This window comes from Somniosus microcephalus, chromosome 1 (genome assembly GCF_052327205.1).
Source record: "Somniosus microcephalus isolate GS21.2 chromosome 1, FLI_Smic_1.0, whole genome shotgun sequence".
NCBI lineage: Eukaryota > Metazoa > Chordata > Chondrichthyes > Squaliformes > Somniosidae > Somniosus > Somniosus microcephalus.
The window spans coordinates 257,644,140-257,667,112 of record NC_140987.1 but is presented as its reverse complement, the minus strand read 5'-3'; the positions used below and the strand labels follow the sequence as shown (position 1 = coordinate 257,667,112).

At 44.2% G+C, this 22,973-nt stretch overlaps 1 protein-coding gene across 2 annotated transcripts in view; it reads left to right on the top strand.

Annotated features, from left to right (window-relative positions):
* LOC147124745 (coronin-2A-like) overlaps nucleotides 1-22,973 on the top strand; it is a 252,134-nt gene that overhangs the window by 96,136 nt on the left and 133,025 nt on the right. The window contains exon 2 of one of the 2 annotated variants that reach the window (XM_085992628.1): nucleotides 9,598-9,717. The exons of the other annotated variant lie outside the window; for it this stretch is intronic. The gene's annotated coding sequence lies outside the window, so the exon portion shown is untranslated. The remainder of the gene's footprint in view (nucleotides 1-9,597; nucleotides 9,718-22,973) is intronic. 2 annotated transcript variants of the gene reach the window in all.

The following is a 22,973-nucleotide window of genomic DNA, read 5'->3' as shown; positions in this document are numbered from 1 at the left end:
ACTCCCCAGACAGGAAGTGCTCCCGGCAGCCTGTCCCTGCGGGAAACAAGTTGCTGGAGGAAAGGGCCCCCGGCTGGGGGCGTCTGCTTAAACTGTCCGTGCCGCCGTGAGCGGATTATGTCCAGTAGTGGCGTGTCGCCACAGCACTATATAAATGCAAGTTATGCTTTGTTTGCACCACAGTGCTCTTAAGGTTTGGCAATGACCTAAGAGAGAATTACATACAATGCATTTCTTAACCTCAGTACGGCCCAAAGCACTTCACATCAAATAAATTACATTTGAAATGTACTCTCTTGTGCTGTAGGCAAAATTCACAGCCAATTTGTGCACAGCAAGATACTACAAGCAGCAAATTAGATCATCTTGTTGGAGGTGTTGCTTGAGGGTTGGGTGTCTCATCCGAAAGGCAGCACCTCCAAAGGTGCTGCACTCGCCTCCGTGTCGACCTAGATTATGTGTTCAACCCTTGGAGTGTGACTTGAACTCCTGATTCTGACTCCGAGGTAATGAGGCTACCACTGAGCCAAGCTGTCTTTTAAACGAGGTAATTAAGGAACATTATAACCATTTTCTCACTTGAATATGCTGTTGCTTTCTTGCAATATTTGCAAATTATCTGTAATAATAGTCTGTAAATACCTGAAAATGAGGATGATGCTGTCCAGTGTGGCATAATGGATGCAGAACCAGTCAACTCTGGGTGTGAATTTTTCACTTCTAGTTTATATGGTTTTTCTTTTAAAAACACCTTTTTATAATTTACAAACTTCAGTAATGATTTGAAACTATTAATTTTATGACTGACCTTTTTTGTGACTACAGTGTTTTTAAAGTCACACATGAAAATCAATTTTCAAAAGATTGTTTCAGAAAATTAATGGCAAGGGTTAAAGCTTTTGGAATCTGTAAACTATTATTTGTTATAAAATTCCAGGAAGACAGTCAAAGAGACTCCATTCATTTCACCTCTGAGGCAGGACTGATCAAGAAAGAATGAACTTGCATTGATATAGTGCCTTTCTTACCTCAGGACATCACGAGCACTTCACAGTCAAAGAAGTACTTTTTGCAGTGTAGTCAATGTAATGTAGAAAACGTGGCAATTTGCGCACAGCAAGCTCCCACAAACAGCAATGTGATGATGACCAGATAATCTGTTTGTGATGTGGGTTGAATGACAAATATTGGCCAGGACACCGAGGAGAACGCCCCTGCTCCTCTTCGAAATAGCGGCCATGGGATTTTTTAAGCCCACCTGAGAGCAGACAGGGCCTCGGTTTAATGTCTCATCCGAAAGATGGCACCTCCGACGGTGCAGCACTCCCTCAGTACTGCACGGAGGGTGTCTGCCTGGGCTGAGCTACCCGGGCACGTATCATGTTGCAGATGAAGAAGGGGAACAAATTGTGTAACCATGTAACAGAGACCTGGGGGTGTGCGATACACAAATCTTTGAAGGTGGCAGGACAAGTTGAGAAGGCTGTTTTTTAAAATATAAATAAAATAAATGGGATCCTTGGTGTTTTTAATAGAGGCATAGAGAAAAAAGAAAGGAATATATGTAAACCTTTATAAAACACTGGTTAGACATTGGCGAGGGTGCCGAAGAGATTTACTAGAATGGTTCCAAGGATGAGGAACTTCAGTTATAGGGAGAGACTAGAGAAGCTGGGGTTGTTCTCCTTGGAGCATGGAAGGTAAAGAGGAGATTTAATCGAGGTGTTCAAAATCATGAATGGTTTTGATAGAGTAAATAGGGAGAAACGGTTTCCAGTGGCAGAAGGGTCAGTAACCAGAGGACACAGATTTAAGGTGATTGGCAAAATAACCAGAGGCGACCCGAGGAAACACTGCGAGTTGTTGTGATCTAGACTGCGCTGCCTGAAAGGATGGTGGAAACAGATTCAATGGAAACTTTCAAAAGAGAACTGGATAAATATTCGAAGGGGAAAAAATTTCAGGCAAGTGGAACTAATTGGATAGCTCTACCAAAGAGCCAGCGCAGGCGCGATGGGCCAAATGGCCTCCTTCTGTGCTGTATCATTCTGTGATTCATGCGCCCCACCCACCTGAAGCCTAACCCAGTTTCACAGGTGGTGCATAGCACTGTGTGACATCTGCGATAGACTCACTAACCCATCTGTCATCCAGCATGACCTGAAGGGAGATGGGAGCAGATGGATCACTGGATAGGTTTCCCCATTTAGTAATCTAATATAAAAATTAATAAATAATCATGTAAGGATTAAGCGAGATATAGTTTTTAAAAATTAAATAATTGGTAGATCACCATATCAAATTTGCTTGCTGATGCTTGCAAATTCACAGACACCAAAAGAAAGAGCGAGAGACTTCCATTTAAACAGCATCTTTCACAACCTCAGTACATCCCAAAGTGCTTTACAGCCAAGGAAGTACTTTTGAAGTGTCGTCACTGTTGTAATGTAGGAGACGTGGCAGCCAATTTGCGCACAATTAGCTCCCACAAACAGCAATGTGATAACGAGCAGTTCATCTCTATTTTAGTGATATTGATTGCGGGATAAGTATTGGCCCAGGACACCGCCCTGGCTCCTCTTCGAAATAATGGCCATGGGATCTTTTACGTCCACCTGAGAGGGCAGACGGGGCCTCGGTTATCATTAAAAAAATTATTAATTGAGATCCTGCAACTCTTGATCCTGTTTAATTCATCTGAGGTGGAGTAGCAATCTATGCTGCTCTACCCAGGCTCCTGTCATGTTGGAGGTGAGGAAGGTGTGCAAATTGTGTAACCACCGTACTGCACTGGGAGCATCAGCCGAGATTCTTTTGTGCTTCAGTTCCCTGGAATGGGACTTGAACCCACAGCCTTCTGACTCAAGAGGTGACACGGCTGACACCTAATACAAATGCAATGCTTTGTGCGGGATTGAGCCATACAGATCAGGACAGACCCAGGCCTGATTTTGATTTTGTAGTAAGCTAGTTGGCATCTGCAGCAGTATTTACACTACGATTAACATTGGTTACCTTAGGGTAGGGAAGGAAAATGAATCAACCAGGATTCTTGCCTTTAACTACCATTCAGTAATTCTTGCCATGAAGTGCTGATGTGTAGAGTCAGGTGAGGACACGACCAGTCTTGCATTCTGTCTTGCCCTTTGGTTTTAAATTCCCAACTTGGACTATAACCAAAAGCAATTTTTTTTTCATTAGCACTTTGTTGTAACCTTGCCCGCCCACAAATTTTCACTAGAAATCAAAAACCTTTGGTGGTATAAGTTAATAACAACTACTTGCATTTATATAGCATCTTTAAAGTAGTAAAACATCCACTTCACAGGAGCGTTCTAAAACAAAATTTGACACTGAGCCACATAAGGAGATATTAGGACAGGCGACCAAAAAGCTTGGTCGCAGAGGTAGGTTTAAAAGAGTGACTTAAAGGAGGAGAGATAGAGAGGCGGAGGGGTTTAGGGAGGGAATTCCAGAGTTTACAGCCGAGGCAGCTGAAGGAATGGCCGCCAATGGTGGAGTGAAGGAAATCGGGAATGCTCAAGAGGCCAGAATTTGAGGAACGCAGAGACCTCAGACGGTTATAGGGCTGGAGGAGGTTACAGAGATAGGGAAGGGCGAGGACATGGAGGGGTTTGGAAACTAGGATGAGAATTTTAAAATTGAGGTGTTGCCGGACCAGGTCAATGGCCAATGTAGGTCAGTGAGCACAGGGGTGATGAGTGAACGGGACTTGGTGCGAGTTTAGATCACGAGGCCTTGAATGGATTTGAAAACAAGGATGAGAATTTTAAAATTGAGGCATTGATTAACCGGGAGCAGGACAAAATATGCATGAATCGGTTTTGAATCAATGGGATTTATGGAGGGGGGAGGACGGGAGGACAGTGACAAGGACATTCGATAAATCGAGGTGGTGTGAGCGTGGCTAAGGATCTCTGGAGACAGTGGAGCTTGAGGTAAGGGTGAGGCAAGCAGTGTTGCAAAGGTGGAAATAAGCACCTACAATGGATAGGAAGTGGGGTTTGAAGCTGAGCTTGGGGTCGAACAGAAATCCAGGACTTTGCAGAGTCTGCCAGGCTGTAAGTAGCTCAGGAGGTGGAGGGAGTCCGTGTCAAGGTGTGGAGTTTATGGCAAGGATATGTACTAGCAGGTTTCAATAAATAGACCATGCAACTTCAAGTTAAAGCCCTGGTCAAACAGAAGCAAGGGAACCATTAATCAAATCCAAGGATGGTATGTAATGGCCTCAACAATTTACAAGAAACATAATCCCACCAATTTGCCAGGCTAATGGTTACCTCAACTCTCATAATTTTTGAGTGCTGTTACTTTTCACGAGCTGCCATCTGTTACATTGTCTCTCCTCCTCCCCCTTAATAATCAAGGTCAACAAAAGATTACTTCCTACGGTTTATATATCCATTTTCTGGGACCCGCACAGAGTAGAAAAATGTGGTGTGTGGGATCTCTGAGATGTTTGTATTTTGCGTATCTGTAACGAGGATAAGCAGGAACAGGCATTTGAGGACACATTACACTGAAGAAAAGCTTTCCTAGCAATTTGGTGATGAGCTATGGAAAACTAAACGTAACAGGAGACAAATCTAGGAGTGAGATCCAGAAAAAGCCACAATTTCTTCCAAATTTGTCGTGGCCTGTTGTAGACAGTTTTTCCTCATTTCCCTGCCCCCGCCCCCCACTTCCTTCCACCTACCCAAATATAGCATGATTTATCTCTGTGAAGCCCAGCTTACAGATGTCTGTGAATTCATGACCAGTTGAAAGGGCAAGAAAAGAAAGACTTGCATTTCTATAGCGCCTTTCACAACCTTAGGACGTCCGTCCCAAAGCACTTTACAGCCTCTGAAGTACTTTTTGAAGTGTAGTCACTGTTGTAATGTAGGAAAAGTGGCAGCCAATTTCCGCACAGCAAGCTCCCATAAACAGCAATGTGATAAATGACCAGATCTTCTGTTTTAGTGATGTTGGTTGAGGGATAAATATTGGCCCAAGTCACTGGGGAGAACTCCCCTGGTCCTCTTCGAAATAGTGCCATGGGATCTCTTCCATCCGCTTGAGAAGGCAGACGGGGCCTCAGTTTAACGTCTCATCTGAAAGCCGGCTCCTCCGACAGTGCAGCACTCCCTCGGCACTACACTGGCCTGGATTTTGTGCTCCCGTCTCTGGAGTGGGACCCATAACAGTCTGACTCTGAGGCGAGAGTTCCACCCACTCCGCCACAGCTGACAACCTTAAATTAAACAAAGGTAAATGTCAATTTTTTTTAAATTGCTTTCCTTGATGCTACTATTTTCAATATAGAGCAGGCTCTTGGATTTTTAACCCATTAACATCTCTGCCAGTAAACAGTCGGGACACTAAATCGGCCTCCGCTTCCCAGCACCAGAGTGGAACAATCAGCCAGAGTTCCCGCTACCATGTGCGATCTAGTGAGCCCTGCTGGAAAGTGCATATCTCCGACTATCAGGCCGGCAGAGATTGGGCTCTGCTGCAATGCATCCCATGGTTGTACATCTTGCGAACATTCACTGGCTCGGTTCACACAAGCTGGCATGGTCTTAAAACAATAGTCCTGTGGAGGTGTGCTTTCATTTGCTTTGATGGAAGTTATTCAAAGAAAGAAACACTAATACCCATCGTTATCTGTAGCGTTGGTGTTTATATGTTCAGTTCAATTCATCGACTCCTTTTCAGTGATCATCAGCTCCATCTCATGCGTAGATCACTGTTGAATAGAATACTGCGTTGTGTGGTCATAAACCAAACCATCAACCAACAAGGAGACTGATATTATGGCTACTTAACGATGCCATTCCCTTTCTGTTCAACACGTTGACCCTGAGCTGAGCTTCCAACCCCCATAACCCCTCCATGGCCAAGACTTAGTTTCACCTCCGTAATATCGTCCGTTTCTGCACCTGATTCTGCTCATCTGCTGCGGAAATCCTCATCCCGGCCTTTGTTACCTCTGGAATTAATTATTCCACTGCTCTCCTGGCTGGCTTCCCACCTTGCAATCTCCGTAAACTTGAGCTCATTCAAAACTCTGCTGCACGTATCCATCTCGCACCAAGTCCCGTTCACCCATCACCCCTGTGCTCGCTGATCTACATTGGCTTCCAGTCCGGCAACCTTCTCCAGCTCTACAAACCTCAGATCTCTGTGCTCCTCCAATTCTGGCCTCTTGTGCATCCCGATTTTCATTTGTGGCCGTGCCTTCAGCTGCTTTTTGCAAAGCTCTGGAATTCTCTCCCTAAACCTCTCCAAGTCTCTACCTCTCTCTCCTCCTTTAAGAACATAATAACATAAATAGGAGCAGGAGTAGGCCATTTGGCCCCTCGAGCCTGCTCTGCCATTCAATAAGATCATGGCTGATCTTCTACCTCAACTCCACTTTCCTGCACTATCCCCATATCCCTTGATTCCCTTAATATCAAAAAGTCTATCGCTCTCTGGCTTGAATATACTCAACGACTGAGCCTCCACAGACCTCTGGGGTAGAGAATTCCAAAGATTCACCACCCTCCTGAGTGAAGACATTTTTCCTCATCTCAGTCCTAAATGGCTGACCCCTTATTCTGAGACTCTGACCCCTGGTTCTAGGCTCCCCAGTCAGGGGAAACATCCTCCCTGCATCCACCCTGTCGAGCCCTGTAAGAATTTTATATATTTCAATGAAATCACCTCTCATTCATCTAAACTCTAGAGAATATAGGCCTAGCCTACTCAATCGCTCCTTATAGGACAATCCCTCCATCCCAGGAATTAAGACACTCCTTAAAACCTCCTCCTTTGACCAAGCTTTTGATCACCTGTCCTCATCTCCTTATGTGGCTGGATGTCAAATCTTGTTTGCTAATGCTCCTGTGAAGCGCTTTGGGACGTTTTACTAATTTAAAGTATAAATGCAAGTTCTTGTTCACGTCACCTATTTGACCAAGCTCTTTGTCACTTTTCCTTTATAGCTCCTTCTTTGACTTGGTGTTCATAGTTTCCTTCTGCCTCTGTGAAGTACCTCCAGGATGTTTTTCAATGTTCAAGGTGCTATAGGAATGCAAGTTGCAGTTGTTGATGATTTTCCATGTCCCACAATAAAGTTGTAGCTCTTTAAAGCAGTCTGCCACTTCAAAACGTTGCGTGAAAAGTCAGAGCTTCCCCCGCCCACTCCCTCCAATCTGCGGTTATGAATTGAAGCTGGACTCCACAATGCCCGCGCACTGGATGCACAGATGGGCTCCGTGGTTTACAGGTGTCACAGTTCAGCAGCTCAGCTGTCTTGAGGCCGCCAAATGTGATGATAACCCCACGTAACAGTATGTAGTTGTTGCGGTGGGTGCTGATTAGTTTCATGTTAATGATGGTGGACTTTTGGAACTGCCAAGCCACGTATTCTGCGCTTGGCTAGATTTCTTTTTAACACATTGTCCGTGCCCTTGGGAAAGCCTTTATGAATGTGATGCGATTGCAGCTTTGCATACGTGTGCAATGTGTGGAAAAATAAATCACTTCTATTCTCATAAAATGAGTTTGATTTGCATTTCAGTAAATATCTGCATAATACGTTTATCAAACGTGACCTCTCAATATCTGAGTAAACTTGGTAAATTTAGAATGTACGAGTTAGAAATAAATTGGCAATTGTGTGAAAACGGTGGCAGACTACAACAGATGCCAACATTCATAAACAGCAAATGAATGTTGTAGCTTTATATTGGAGGCACATCACCAGTTAGAACAAAGTTTTTTTTGTCAGCAGCAAAACCAGACTTAATAGACCACTTTTTAATTTTATATTGATTTCTCATTTTGCTCTAAGCATATTTTTCTCTTGCTGAGAGAAGGGTAGTATGTTGAGGATTTTGTGTTAACTGCAGGTTCTTGGCTCCCTGATCAACAGGAGCTTATTTTCTCTACATTATACACATTGTTCTACACATTGCATTCACAATTCTACCTCCAAAATGCTCATGTTAACTACAGAAACAATCGCACTACACCTCGAAGTAGACTCTCTCAGATTACTTATGAGGCATTACAGTTTTGTATCGAACCTTAGTTAGTCCACACTTGGAGTACTGTGAACAGTTCTGGTCTCCTCATTATAAAAAGGATATTGAGCCACTGGAGAAGGTGCAAAAAAGATTTACAAGGATGATACCAGAACTGAGAGGTTATAACTATCAGGAAAGATTGAACAGGCTGGGGCTCTTTTTTCTAGAAAAGATAAGACCGAGAGGTATCCTGATGGAGGTCTTTTAAAATTATGAAGAGGTTCGATAGGGTAGACGTAGAGAAGATGCTTCCACTTGTGGGGGAGACCAAAACTGGAGGCCATAAATGTAAGATAGTCACTAATAAATCCAATAGAGAATTCAGGAGAAACATCTTTACCCAGAGAGTGGTGAGAATGTGGAACTCGCTACCACAGGGTGTAGTTGAGGCGAATAGCAGAGATACATTTAAGGGGAAGCTGGATGTTTCTTTTATTGTCTCCTTACTATCCCCTTTCACCTTGCACCATCATCCCTTTTGTCATTTAATCTCTCCAGCCTTCGGCTGAGACTTGAACACAAACATCTCGGCTGACACTGCAGGTGCCGTCTTTTGGATAAGATGTTAAACTGAGGCCCCGTCTGCGCTCTCCAGTGGGCGTAAAAGATCCCATGCACTATTTCGAAGAAGAGCAGAGGAGTTCTCCCTGGTGCCCTGGCCAATATTTATTCCTCAATCAACATCACTAAAAAAAAAAAAAAAATTATCTGGTAATTATCATATTGCTGGGAGCTTGCTGTGCGCAAATTGGCTGCTGCATTTCCTACATTACAACAGTGACTCCACTTCAAAAGTACTTCATTGGCTGTAAAACACTTTGGAACGTCCCAAGGACATGAAAGGCGCTGTAGAAATGCAAGTCTTTGTTTCTCCTTCCCTTTTGTTCTTTCCTCCCCTCTCCTTTCCCTGCAGTTGCTTAAAACCTGTTACATCTCTAAATTTCCAGTTCTGACGAAAGGTCATTGACCTGAAACGTTAATTCTGTTTCTCTCTCCATAGATGCTGCCTGATTTGCTGAGTGTTTCCAGCATTTCTGTTTTTGTAGGCTTTTTAAAAAAAAAAAGATTTGATTTTGATCTTGCGATCCCTCCATGGCCTCGCCCCTCGCGATCTCTCTAAACTCCTCCAGCCCTACAACCCTCCAAGATCTCTGTGGTCCTCCCAATTCTGGCCTCTTTTTAGCATCCTCGATTTTTACACTCTCCAGCATTGGTGGCCGTGCCTTCAGCTGCCTAGGCTCTAAGCACAGGAATTCCCTCCCTAAACACCGACCTCTCTTTCCTCCTTTTAAGACTCTCCTTCAAACCTATCTCTTTGACCAAGCTTTTAGTCATCTACCCTAATATCTCCTTATCTGGCTCAGTGTCAAACTTTGTCTGAATACACTCCTGTGAAGTGCCTTGAGACATTAAAGGTTCTGTATAAATACAAGTTGTTGTTGTTGCTGTAATAGATTTGTGCTCCTGCAAAATAATTGAAAATAAACATTTTTACAGCAACTTGAAAATTTGTGTATTTTAGGATTGTGAAGCTGATGACATTTGAGAGAAGACTTATTTAACCCAGCCACCATCTAAAGCCTTTCCTGGTCGGGTATTGCACTGGGCAGCTGGGATTCACTCAACTTGAAACAACTGCAAGGTTAGCTTCAACATTTTTTTTTGGACCGGTTTCTTTCACGTATTTTAGCTTCATCACATTCTCTGCAGCTTGTCTCACGCGTGAATTGGGTATGCCAACCCTCCAGGTTTGTTCTGGAGTCTCTGCGCATTAATTTCCAGGGCACCGCGGGTGAGCAACACCCAGGGGGACAAATCATCGGGGCGTTGTTTTTTTTCCCTCTAATTTTCTTTTGAACTCTTTGGGTTGTTAGTTATAAAAAATATCGGACATGGGAATAAAGGCTGTTTGACTGACTGATGGTGAAGAATCATCCAATCAGGTAATGAAGAGTCTATTCATTTTCTGATTGGCTGCGGGAAGGCGAGGCACCGTGAGGATGGACATGTTGGGCGACCAATGGCGAGTGTGCAGGGGCGGGCTGCTTGGAGGCACAAGGTCATGTGATGAAATCTCTAGTAATCCGTCCAACCAGAGTTGGAAACCCGAGTGTGAATTGAAACATCAAAACTTAACAGTTAAGAGGGACTTAGGTGGAGCACTGACCCAGCACACTTTGGGTTTGAATCCCCTCCCCAGACCGATGGGTTGAATGTCTCCACTTTTTATTGGCTGTAAGAATGTGCAGTGAAATGAGTTTGAGCAATCTAAGCTAAACTCCTAGCGGGCACAGCACAGGGGATGATGGACTGAGTCTAATTGTGGAGGATGAAGACCTGACGTCAGGTTTCACCGGACACCCAGCTCTACCTCCCGCCTCTCTCGACTCCTCCCACTGCTTCTTTGTTTCAGACTGCTTGTCCAACATCCAGCCCTGGATGAGCCGCAGTTTCCTCGAATTAAACGCGGGGAAGACCAAAGCCATTGTCTTCGGCCCCCGCAACCAATTCCATCCCCCTCCCTGGCCACTGTCTCGGGCTGAACCAAACTGTTCTCAGCCTCGGCTTCCTATTTGACCCCGAGCTGAGCTTCCAACCCCATAATCCTCTCCATCACAAAGTCCGCCTACTTCTACATCCATAACGTGGCCCATCTCCGCCCCTCCATCAGCTCATCTGCTGCTGAAACCTATATCCAGGCTTTTTTTTTTACGGGCAGCCATGACTAGCCAACACTCTCCTGGCTGGCCTCCTATTTTCCACCCTCCATAAACGTGAGCTCATCCAAAACTCTGGTGCTTGTATTCTCGCCCATCACCCCTGTGATTGCTGACCTCCATGACCTTGCCCCCTCACTTTTGTAACCTCCTTCAGCCCTACAACCCTTTGCGATCTCTGCATTCCTCCAACTCTGGCCTCTTGTGCATCTCCCACTCCCTTCGTCCCACCATTGGTGGCCATGCCTTCAGCCGTCTAGGCCCTAAGCTCTGGAATTCCCTTCTTAAACCTCTGCACCCACCTCCCCCTCCTTTCAAGATGCTGCTTTAAACGTACTTCTTTGACCATGACCAAGCTGTTGGCTATCTGTCATAATATTTCCTCCTTTTGGCTTGGTGTCAAATTTATGCCTGATTACGCTCCTATGAAATAACTTGAGATGCTTTACTACATTAAAGGTGCAATATATATGCAAGTTGTTGATGAAGCTATGGTGCAGATGTATTTAAATATTGTGCTTGGGGTTTTACAAATGATGGTGGAAGCGAGAATAATGGTGTCTTAGTGGGGAATATGAAACAATTGTTAGAAATAACTAGAAAAAGAATAGTTTCAAAAAATTAACAGCTTCAAGATGGATAAGGCACACCGCCTAGCTTATTGAAAGAAGTAGGAGAGAAGATAATGGATGCTCTGGCCACAAAATGATCAATTCACATTAAATATGCAAATTGTGCCATCGGACTGGAGAGCAACCAATTAATACCTTCCTTCAGGAAGGATAAATTGGGTAACCAGAGACCAGTTAGTCTAATGTCAGATGTGGGTAAACACATAATTTAAGATGAAATGAAGGAATCCTAGAAAAGAATCACAGATCCATTCGGCCCATTGTGCCTGTGACGGCTCTTTGAAAGAGCCATCCCATTAGTCCCACTCTCCTGCTCTTTCCCCATAGCCCTGCAATTTTCTCCCCATCAATTATTTATCCAATTCTCTTTTGAAACTTATTATTGAATCTGCCTCCACCGCCCTTTCAGGCAGCGCATTCCAGATCATGACAACTCGCTGTGTTTATAAAAAAAAAAAAAAAAAGTCTCCTCATCTCCCCTCTGGTTCTTTTACCAATCACCTTAAATCTGTGTCCTCTGGAAATTTAGCCTTCAGGAGTGCATGGGTTAATCAAGGACACCGAGTATGGATTTGTTAAATGCAAGGCTTGTTTGGCAAATTCTTTGGAAGAACAGACTGATTGAATACATAAAAAGGCAATGCAGTACATGGCCTCGCTCTCTACGGTTCTAAGCAGGTATGCTGAGGTTCCACGTTGGATCCTGCCATTTAATTTTTCAAATACTGTATTAATCTACTTGCTGTTGGATAAACAGATGGCACAAATGCCTTGGAATTCACTTTGTGATTTTTTTATACAACTTGAATGGTCTGCTGTTGAATGTGGTGACAGCTGTGACCGCTCGCAGACAGAAGTAACAGCTCCTGAAACCTATCTAGCTCCAGTGACTTTCTGTGCTGTGCCTGTACATTGATTCTGGGCTGCTGTGATATTCTGGCAAGCTCTGGACTGTATTTGTCATGATGGGTGATGTAATGACAAGTTGATGTATTGTGCAGGAAGTTGCAAATTGTCATGTGGTGTGATGTGATCATCAAAGTGGGAGGGGCCAAATCTCCTGCTTGGTTGGAAAAATTCAGTAGCTTTTTTCAATATATCGGCGCCGTTTTAATTCGGGTTCCAGGATCTGAGTGTCTGCTCTGGGTGTTCACTTGGCTAAATCCCAGTGGTTGTCGTCCATCCCCCCCTCTCTGCCTCTCGCTTCTCCTTTTATGATGTTCATTAAAACCTACCTCTGACCAAGCTTTTGGTCATTGCCCTAATATTTCCTCATGTGGCTCTGTGTCGAATTTTGTCTGATAATGCTCCTGTGAAACGCCGTGGGACAATTTACTACGTTAAAGGCGCTGTATAAATGCAAGTTGTTATGTAAACATAGCCAGTGTTTAACTGACCTGTAGGGGCCAGAAAGGCCGGGTCATCATTTGGTGCTGACTTTGCTGCTCTCAGCTGGCCTCCGCGCCCCTGAACATAGAAACAGGAGGAGGCCATTCCGCCATTCAATTGGATCATGGATGATCTGAACCTCGACTCCATTTACCAGCCTTGGCTCCATATCCCTTGATATCCTTGCCCAACAAAAATCTATCCAGCTCAGTCTTAAAAGTTTCAATTGACCCCCAGCATCCCCAGCCTTTTGGCAGGGGGGAAAGAGTTCCTGATTTCTACTACCATCTGTGTACAAAAGTGCTTCATAATTTCACTCTTGAATGAACTAGCTCTAATTTTAAGATAATACCTCCTTGTTCTGGATTCCTCCACCAGAGGAAATAGTTTCTCTCTCTCTCTCTCTTACCATTTTAAACACCTCGATTAGATCACCCCTCAACCTTCTAAACTCAAGGGAATACAAGCCATGATTATGCAACCTGGCCTCATGATTTAACCCTTTAGTCCCTGATAGCATTCTGGTAAATCTGCGGTGTACCCTCTCCAAGGCAGGTTAAGGAAGGAGAATATCCGCCTGATCAGCCAGTGACCACTGCTAGAAAATGCACGTGTCTGGATTTCGGGTGAGGTTGGGTTTGCTCTCGACTGCTGAATACCCCGCTGACACACCTGTCATAGGCTTCTGCATCAAGAAGGTCCGCTTGGCTAAGGGAAGACCCAGGTTCATGACAGTGCCTTCAGGAGTGGACAGGTGTGGCACAGTGGAGCTTGAATTCCTTTAGTGAAGTGGGTAGAGAGGAGGAGGGAAAACAATTGGAAAATATGCTTAAATAAAACCTGTAAAGCAAAGCAAGCTATGCTTAGTCTGGCTATGGTCCAAGTTGTTTAACTTGTTGGGCGAACAAGATTAGAATTCAAGCAAAAAAGACATGATTTGTTACTCACTGTTTTGTCTGTTTAGTTGTCCTAGACACAAGTATCAAATGCAGATTGAGGATGAGACTGCTGTCAGTGGTATTTGATCTGGGATGGATAGAGGTTCTATCCTGGCCAACTTCAGTCTACTTATACATACTCGTCTTTTTTTGGTGTTGTGACCAAACTCTCTCCTCCTGCACAAGATAACGCTCTGGAATCAGAAGTATTTGAAAATCCTCGGGCTGACTGTGTAAAATTATTGTTTGTTTGTCGCATTCCTTTCCCGCTTAGAACACCATCTTGCGATCGAGATTTGTTATGCCTTTGCTATTGATAGTCCTGCTGTAAGTTTAATGTGGTTTCTGTCACAGTTTGCGCATCAAGGAGAAGATTGCGACAGAGAGATAATCACCCATGGAACTGTAAACCACACTCCCTCAGTTTGTTTCATAGTTTTGGTAAAGCCAGTTGCTGTTTAATTCAATTTCTTGTGGGTTCTCGGTCCCTTTGGCTAAACGTGACTACTTTCTGTGATTTATTTAGTCCGTGTAAAATGTAAGCAGATTTTATTTTCTTCTTGACCATTCGACACCTGAGATAATTTAAAATACATTTATTGGACAAAGAAAAAGTTAACTGATGCTGCACAATGACTCCAAGGTGAATGTTACCCGAAAGGGGGAAAGAAAGTACTTTTATATCTTTTTTACATCCATGATCTTCGAGTGGGAAAGAAAGAACGAACATGCATTTATATAGCGCCTTTCACGACCTCCGGACGTCCCAAAACGCTTTACAGCCAATGAAGTACTTTTGGAATATAGTCACTGTTGTAATGTAGGAAACGCTCCAGCTAATTTGCGCACGGCAAGCTCCCACAAATAGCAATGACCAGATAATCTGTTTTTTAATGTGGGATGAATATTGGCCAGGACACTGGGGCGAGTTCCTCTGCTGTTCTTTGAAATAGTGGCTGTGGGATTTTTATGTCCACCTGAGAGGGAAGATGGGGCCTCAGTTTAACACCTCATCCAAAAGACGGCACCTCTGCCCAGTGCAGCACTCCCTCATTACTGCACTGGGAGTGTCAGCCTGGAATATGTACTCAAGTCTCTGGAGTGGGACTCAAACCCATGAACTTCTGACTCGGAGGCGAAACTGCTATCCACTGAGCCATGGCTAACACTGAGTGGAAGAGGATCAGTTATATTTGTGCCCATTCCTGTGTTGCTAATCTGTCCTGTTTACACCGCTGGCCAACAAGTGGGAACTTTTGCACATGCACATTTTGTAGAAAGTCACATTTGTGCTTTGTCGGTCTGGTTGTGGACCTTACTCGATGTTGTGGGGGGGGGGGGGGGGAAGAAAGGTTTTGTGGAGGTCAGCAACGGTGAAAGCATGGGTGGGCTGATGGCCGTCTGCAACCAGACCCCAAAATGCTGACCCATGATTCCTGGGATGAGGGGATTGTCCTATGAGGAGAGATTGAGTAGACTAGGCCTATATTCCTTAGAGTTTAGAAGAATGAGAGGTGATCTCATTGAAAAAAATATAAAATTCTTAAGGGGCTTGATAGGGTAGATGCAGGGAGGATGTTTCCCCTGGCTGGGGGAGTCTCGAATTAGGGATCACAGTCTCAGAATAAGGGGTCGGTCATTTAGGACTGAGATGAGAAATTTCTTCACTCAAAGGATTGTGAATCTTTAGAATTCTCGACCCCAGAGGGCTGTGGATGCTCAGTCATTGAGTATATTCAAGACTGAGATCGATAGATTTTTGGATACTCGGAATCGAGGGATAGGGCAGGAAAGTGGAGTTGAGGTAGATGATCAGCCATGATCTTATTGAATGGCGGAGCAGGTTCGAGGGGCCGAATGGCCGCCTCCTACTCCTGTTTCTTATGTTCTTATGTGCGCTGTTGATATTTACCACAGCTGGTGCTTCCACTCAGAGGCGGGAAGTGAAAACTTTATCCAGTATGTTGTATCTGCCTCTGATGGCAAGAGCACTGGAACATTTATACTTCACGGTTACTGCTAAAGGTGCTCTTGCCTTTAGAGGCAATCGCAAGGAAAAATTCAAGTGCTTTCTCAAAGTTCTGCAAGGGACAAAAAGAAGTAACACTTGGGGGTTTACTGAGATTGTTACTTGGGTTTGAGCATAGAATCATACAGCACAGAAGGAGGCCATTCGGCCCATCGTACTGGGATTGGCATCTAGGACTGGCAACATGAGTGAATCTTATGTCAGACCGAGTCCAACCTGTATGTATTATCCTGTTGTTTTTTAGCCTGGGAGACCAGTTTTTCTAGGTCTCCGTGATACCTGTAGTTTGACCAGGAAAATGGTGACTATCTCTGTTTGGGATGGGTTTGGAGAAGGATTCTCTTGGAAACTTTGGGGAGACTACTTCTACTCCTACCCAAATAACATTCTCCGTCAATGTAATTGAGGTTAATGGTGTCGACTGTGGCTCAGTGGGTAGCGCTTTCGACTGAGTCAGAAGGTTGTGGGTTCAAGCCCCACTTGAGCACAAAAATCTAGGCTGATGCTGCCGGTGCAGTACTGAGGGAGTGCTGCACTGTCGGAGGTGCCGCCTTTCGGATGAGATGTTAAACCAGGTGGACGTAAAGATTCCACGGCCCCTACTTCGAAGAAGAGCAAGGTGTCCTGGCCAATATATAATCCCTTATTAATCAACATCACTAAAAACACATTATCTGTTTGAGGGAGCACTATTTCAAAGAAGAGCAAGGGAGTTATCCCCAGTGTCCTGGGTCAAAATTTATCCCTTACTCAACATCACAAAAAAACATTATCTGGTCATTATCACATTGCTGTTTGTAGGAGCTTGCTGTGTGCAAATTGGCTGCTGCGTTTCCTACATTACAACAGCGATCACACTTCAAAAGTACTGCATTGGCTGTAAAGTGCTTTGGGACATCCTGAGGTCGTGAAAGGCATGATAGAAATTTCTGTCTTTCTGTCTCTTCTCTTTCTGTCTTTCATTCTTTCTTACTGTCTTTTTTTATTTTTTTCCTTTCCTTATTTCGGTTGTGCTGATCAATTTTCTCTCCGTCATTCTCGAGTAGTGTCTTTGTGTAAATTCAAGAGATAATACTAGCTTACCCTTTGCTGAAACTGGACATGTGTTCCTTCAATGTATACATGGTAATTAGTCTGGTTTCCAGCCCTTTAAAGATTCCCAGGTAATGGAGGGCTCTGGGATTATAGCTGAAGCAAAACAGACCATGTCTCCTGTGCTTATTAAGAAAGCAGAATGCCAAATTTATAAGACCAGATCCATGTCAGTAAGACATGAGGTTACAATTATTCATAACTTCCATGTGAGCTAGTCCACTATCTCGATGTTTCCGCACATGACGCATCTTCATGTATGAGTCGACTAGCCCCTCTACACATAAATATCCATACTGTACTTGCCCTACAGAATGCTCCCTGTGTGCACAGTAATTTTAAACTTCTTGTTTGCGATTATTTCCTGGTGTCAGTGTGGCTCAGTGGGTACCACTCTCACCTCTTGAGTCAGAACGTCGTGGGTTCGAGTCCCACTCCAGAGACATGAGCACAAAATCCAGGCTGACATTCCCAGTGCCAGTAGTGTCAGAGGTGCCATCTTTCAGATGAGATGTTAAACTGAGACCCTCTCAGGTGGCCACGGCCGCTATTTCGAAAAAGAGCAGGGGAGTTCTCCTTGGTATCCTGGGCCAATATTTATACCTTAACCAAAACACAAAAACAGATTATCTGGTCATGATCTCATTGCTGTTTGTGGGAGCTTGCTGTGTGCAAATTGGCTGCTGCGTTTCCTACATTACAACAGTGACTGCATTAGAAAAGTACTTCATTGCCTGTAAAGCGCTTTGAGACATCCTGAGGTCGAGAAAGGCGCTATAGAAATGCAAGTCCTTTCTTTCTTTCTATGTTAACATGGGACTGGCAGCTTCAGAATTGACGAGACATTTCTTGTATTGCGTGGTTCTGAATGAAACTCCCAATAAGAGAGAGCTCTATTCGTGGACACTTATCTGCATGCACAGAGCTCCTGTCCAATTAAATGTTTTGAGAGTGCAAGCAGGAACAACTACTCAAAATATTTGAAATAACTCTTATGCAAGTTTCTAGAGGTTCAGAGGGCCCCCTTGGCACTTCTTAAACTACATTTGACACTGCCCGGGTGATGCAGAGCAAATGGTGTCAAACCAAAGCTGGTTTTAAAGTTGTAACACAGTATTATCAGTTACTCTCCTTGAAGTTGTACTGGCAATAACTGTTAATTGACAGCGCAACTGTTAATTCAGGGCGGCTCTAAACATTGCTCTTATCAACAGCTCTTATGCACGACTCTTCAAATGAATGGGGACACGATTGTTAAAGCTTTGATTTTTTTAATATAAAATCACCAGTGCATATAATGAGGTGCAAAGCCCTTCTGTGTCAGGCTGTGTATGTTGGAAGCCATCGATTGGACCCAACCTTTGATAACTCCATGTTCAATGGATCATTTTCCGTCCCCTCCAGCGTGATCCCACCACCAAACATATTTTCCCCTCTCCTCCCCTTTCAGCATTCTGAAGGGACCGCTCCCTCCATGACACCCTGGTCCACTCCTCTTATCACCCCCAACACCCCTCCCCCTTCACGTGCAAGTGCAGGAGATGCAACACCTGCCCTTTTACCTCCTCCCTTCCCACTGTCCAGTGCCCCAAACACTCCTTCCAGGTGAAACTGCAATCTAGTATACTGTATTCGCTACTCATGATGCGGTCTCCTCTACATTGGGGAGACCAAACACAGATTGGGTGACCGCTTTGCGGAACATCTCCATTCAGTCCGCAAGGGTGACCCCGAACTTCCGGTCGCCTGTCTTTTTAATTCACCGCTTCACTCCCACTCTGACCTCTCTATCCTCAGCCTCTTACACTGTTCCAATGAAGCTCAACGTAAGCTCGAGGAACAGCACCTCATCTTTCTATTAGGCACTTTACAGCCTTCTGGACTCCGTATTGAGTTCAACAATTTCAGATCATAACCTCTGCCCCTATCTTTTTTTTCTCTTTCTCTCTCACATGCCAACTTCAATCATTCTGCCGTTGTCATTTACACCTCATCTAGAGTCATCTTTTGTTCATTAATTTGTCCCATTACCATCTGCTCTTGCCTTATACCATCATCTCTTTTGTCTCTTAACCTCTCCTGCCTTCCACCCTATCACAGACCTTCCCTTTTGTTCTTTCCTCTCCTCCCTCTCCCTGCCCCTACACTTGCTTAAAAACCTGTTACATCTCCAACTTTTTCCAGTTCTGACGAAGGGTCATCGACCTGAAACGTTTACTCTGTTTTTCTCTCCACAGATGCTGCCTGACCTGCTGACTATTTCCAGCATTTTGTTTTTATCTTTGATAACTGAATTTCTCTGAACACAATGCACCAATTGTGCGATTATAGAATCATAGAATGATACAGCACAGAAGGAGGTCATTCGGCCCATCGTGCCTACGCCGGCTCTTTGGTAGAGCTATCCAAATAGTCCCTCTCCCCTGCTCTTATAGCGCTGCAATTTTCTCCCCTTCAAGTATTTACCCAATTCCCTTTTGAATGTTGCTATTGAAACTGCTTCCACCGCCCTTTCAGGCAGTGCATTCCAGATCATTGCAACACGTTGCGTAAAATATGTTTCCTCGTGTCACCTCTGGTTCTTTTGCCATATATGATGCAGTATCAGAAGCACTGTAGCCACCCACAGCTATGTGATCTGTTTCTGGATTGGTAATCGATAAGAAAGTGCTTATGGCCGCGAATGCGGAGTGGTTCACCTAAGGCAAAACATAACTATTGGCAAGGTAACTCTCAAACATGTGACTTCTACCACCTAGAAGGACAAGGGCAGCAGGCGCATGGGAACACCACCACCTCCAAGATCCCCTCAAGTCACACACCATGCTGACTTGGAAATATATTGCCGTTCCTTCATTGTCGCTGGGTCAAAATCCTGGAACTCCCTCCCTAACAGCACTGTGAGAGTGCCTTCACCACACGGATTTCAGTGGTTCAAGAAGGCGGTTCACCACCACCTTCTCGAGGGCAATCAGGGATGGGCAATAAATGCTGGCCTTGCCAACGGCGTCCACATCCGTGAATGAATAGATAATTAAAAAAAACTCAGTTGCTGAAAGTGCTTCTTTAATGTAAACTTCTGAGTTTTTCCAAAAGTATATGGAAGACAAGCACATCAGATAAGGTACCTATCACACAGGCCACCTAATGCAGCATGCAAAGTTCTTCAGAAATTCAACAACATTTATGAAAAGACAGCATGACATTAACCTCTCCGTCACTCCACCTCTCTTTCCTCCTTTAAGATGCTCCTTAAAGCCTACCTCTGACCAAGCTTTTGGTCACCTGTCATAATATCTCATGTAGCTCGGTGTCAAATTTTGTTTGATAATTGCTCCTTTAAAGGCGCTATATAAATGCAAGTAGTTGTTGTTTTGCCGATAGTTGAACTCATTACTGTACTTATCATTGAGTATTCATGACGTAGGCAGAAGATGGACAAACAGCAGAGAAGGGGGGGGGGGGGGAAGGGAAGCAACCAGGCAGGGGGGGGAGGAGAGAGGGGAACTCAAGAAAAATGGGGAGTATGATTTAAAACTAGAGCTGTTAAGAATCCCCTGATAAAAGCTTCATGTGATGAAAGGCTCAGTAAATAAACTCTCTGCGTGCGGTAGTACTGAGCCCACACATACCAGGGGAAATTCCTGGATTTAATTCCGAGTTTGTGCTAAGTTAACTGATGTCAGCTGGGCAGCTTCTGACGAACCTTGTTTGAAGTGCATGTTAATGTTGGCTGAGTCTCGGATTGGGCTTGCCTGTGATACCGTTCATAGGTGTCCGCCGTGGCTCAGTGGGTAGCGCACTCTCCTCTGAATCAGAAGCTTGTGGGTTCAAGTCCCACTCCAGAGACTGGAACACAAAATCCTAGGGAGCTGAGGGAGTGCTGCACTGCCTGAGGTGCTGTCTTTTGACAGATGTTACACTGAGGGTCCTGTCTGCGCTCTCTGGACATAAAGATCCCAGGGCACTATTTCAAAGAAGAGCAAGGGAGTTCTCCCTGTTGTCGTAGCCAATATTTATCCCTCAACCAACTTCACTAACAAACAGATTATCTGGTCATGAACACATTTGATGTTTGTGGGATCTTGCTGTATGCAAATTGGCTGCCGCATTTCCATCATTACAACAGTGACTACACTTAAAAAGTACTTCATTGGCTGTAAAGTGCTTTGGAATGTCCTGAGGTTATGAAAGGCGCTATATTAATGCAAATTCTTTCTTTATAGTTGAATAGCTAGTTGACACTATTTGAGTAAATGGATGCAAAGTGGTTATCTGGATGCATATATATAAAACCAATGGATCTGCTGACAAATGGGGGAACAATAATTTCAATCTCTAGTATTCCTTGCATATCTTCGACCCTCCCAATGAAAACTGGATTGATATTTTAAAGTATATTGCTTGCTGGCAAGACGTGACCAGGGAAAGACGCTCCCGGATGACTTATTATTGAACGAGCTTGCTGCCGATTGGTTCCTAGTAAGCGAAGTGGAGACCACCAATCCTCACCAGTCCTGCACCGGTTGGGACTCGCAACAGTTGTTTGGTAAATGAAAAATAATTGGGAAAATGATCGGACAATGGTAATCAAGTATGAAGTAATTCCAATTACCAACCATCGCTAGGGTGATGCATGTTTATTTAAATGAGACATATTCATTAGCCTAGCATTGAAATGATTCACTATATTGAGTCATAAAATATGGTTACTATAACAACTGTTTGCTGAAGCACTGATTAGAAGGCCCTATTAGAATGATTCTAGATAATTGGGGGACATATCCTTTTTAAAGTGAGTGTGCGCTGGTTCATTTTTTACTTTTAATGCACTCTGGAAATGCTGATGCCTGACTTCTTTATCTTACAAAACTGCTTCAAGCAGAGGATTCTTGTAATCTCTCCCCCCAAAAGCTAGGGCAATTGAAAAATTCCAAACCGAGGTAGAGATTTTTGTTGCGTAAGGGTATTAAGGGATATGGTACCAAGGCGGGTAGATGGAGTTGAGGTGCAGTTCAGCCATGATCTAATTAAATGGCAGAACAGGCTCGAGGGGCTAAATGGCCTCCTCCTGTTCCTGTGCAATATCCTGAAGCTTCCCTTGTGTAGGGGAGTAGATTCTATATCAGCAGCAGCAATGCTCAGACAATTGTGTGGTACAATAGTTTACACACATGCAATTGTTTGATAATTAGGACTTTTGCTTCTGTCCGCTGTACCTGCTGCGACCGCAGGGGAAGATTGATACAGACTAGTAATATGAAAACTGTATTGCTTTTGGCCTGTACAGGCAAACTTGAATGCTCAGCGAAGCTCCAGGGGAAACCATTTCTTCTGGTGGGTCTCGGTGGCTGCGGAGGCAGTACCTGTAATGTCACCTTGTTTACAACACCACCTCTGAATTGGGGTTGGGATCAGTGGTGACTTAGTTGGTAGCACTTTTGCCTCCGAGTCAGAAGGTCATGAGTTCAAGTCCCACTAGAGTGACCTGAGCACAAAATCTAGACTGACACTCCCAGTGCAATACTGAGGGAGTGCTGCGCCGTCGGAGGTACTGTCTTTTGGATGAACCTTAAACTGAGGCCCCATCGGCCTTCTCAGCTGGACATTAAAGATCCCACGGCCACTATTTTGAAGAGGAGTACTCTCTGGTGTCCTGGGCCAGTATTTATCCCTCAATCAACATCATTGAAAAAGATGATCTGGTCATTTATCTCGTTGCTTTTTGTGGGTACTTGCAGTGCGCAAATTGTCTACTGCGTTTCCTACTTTACAGCAGTGACTGCAGTACAAAGGTGCTGTGAAGTGCTTTGGGATGTCCTGAGGTCGTGAAAGGTGCTATATAAATCTTTCCTTTCTTTTCCTTCCTTCTTCCCTTCCATCTTCCTTTGCTTCATTCTTTCCTTCAATCCTTCCTTCTTTCCTTCCTTTTTCTTCAGTTCCCTTTTCCTTCTTCATAACTCAAACACAGGCCTGCAATGTGAGCATTACTAATAGTTTTCAAAACAATACTGCGGTCAGAAAGGGGGATGAATTATTAATTACTTAGCTGGTATTTGACTGGGTCAGGAATTCAGAATTTCTCCAAGAAACCAATACTG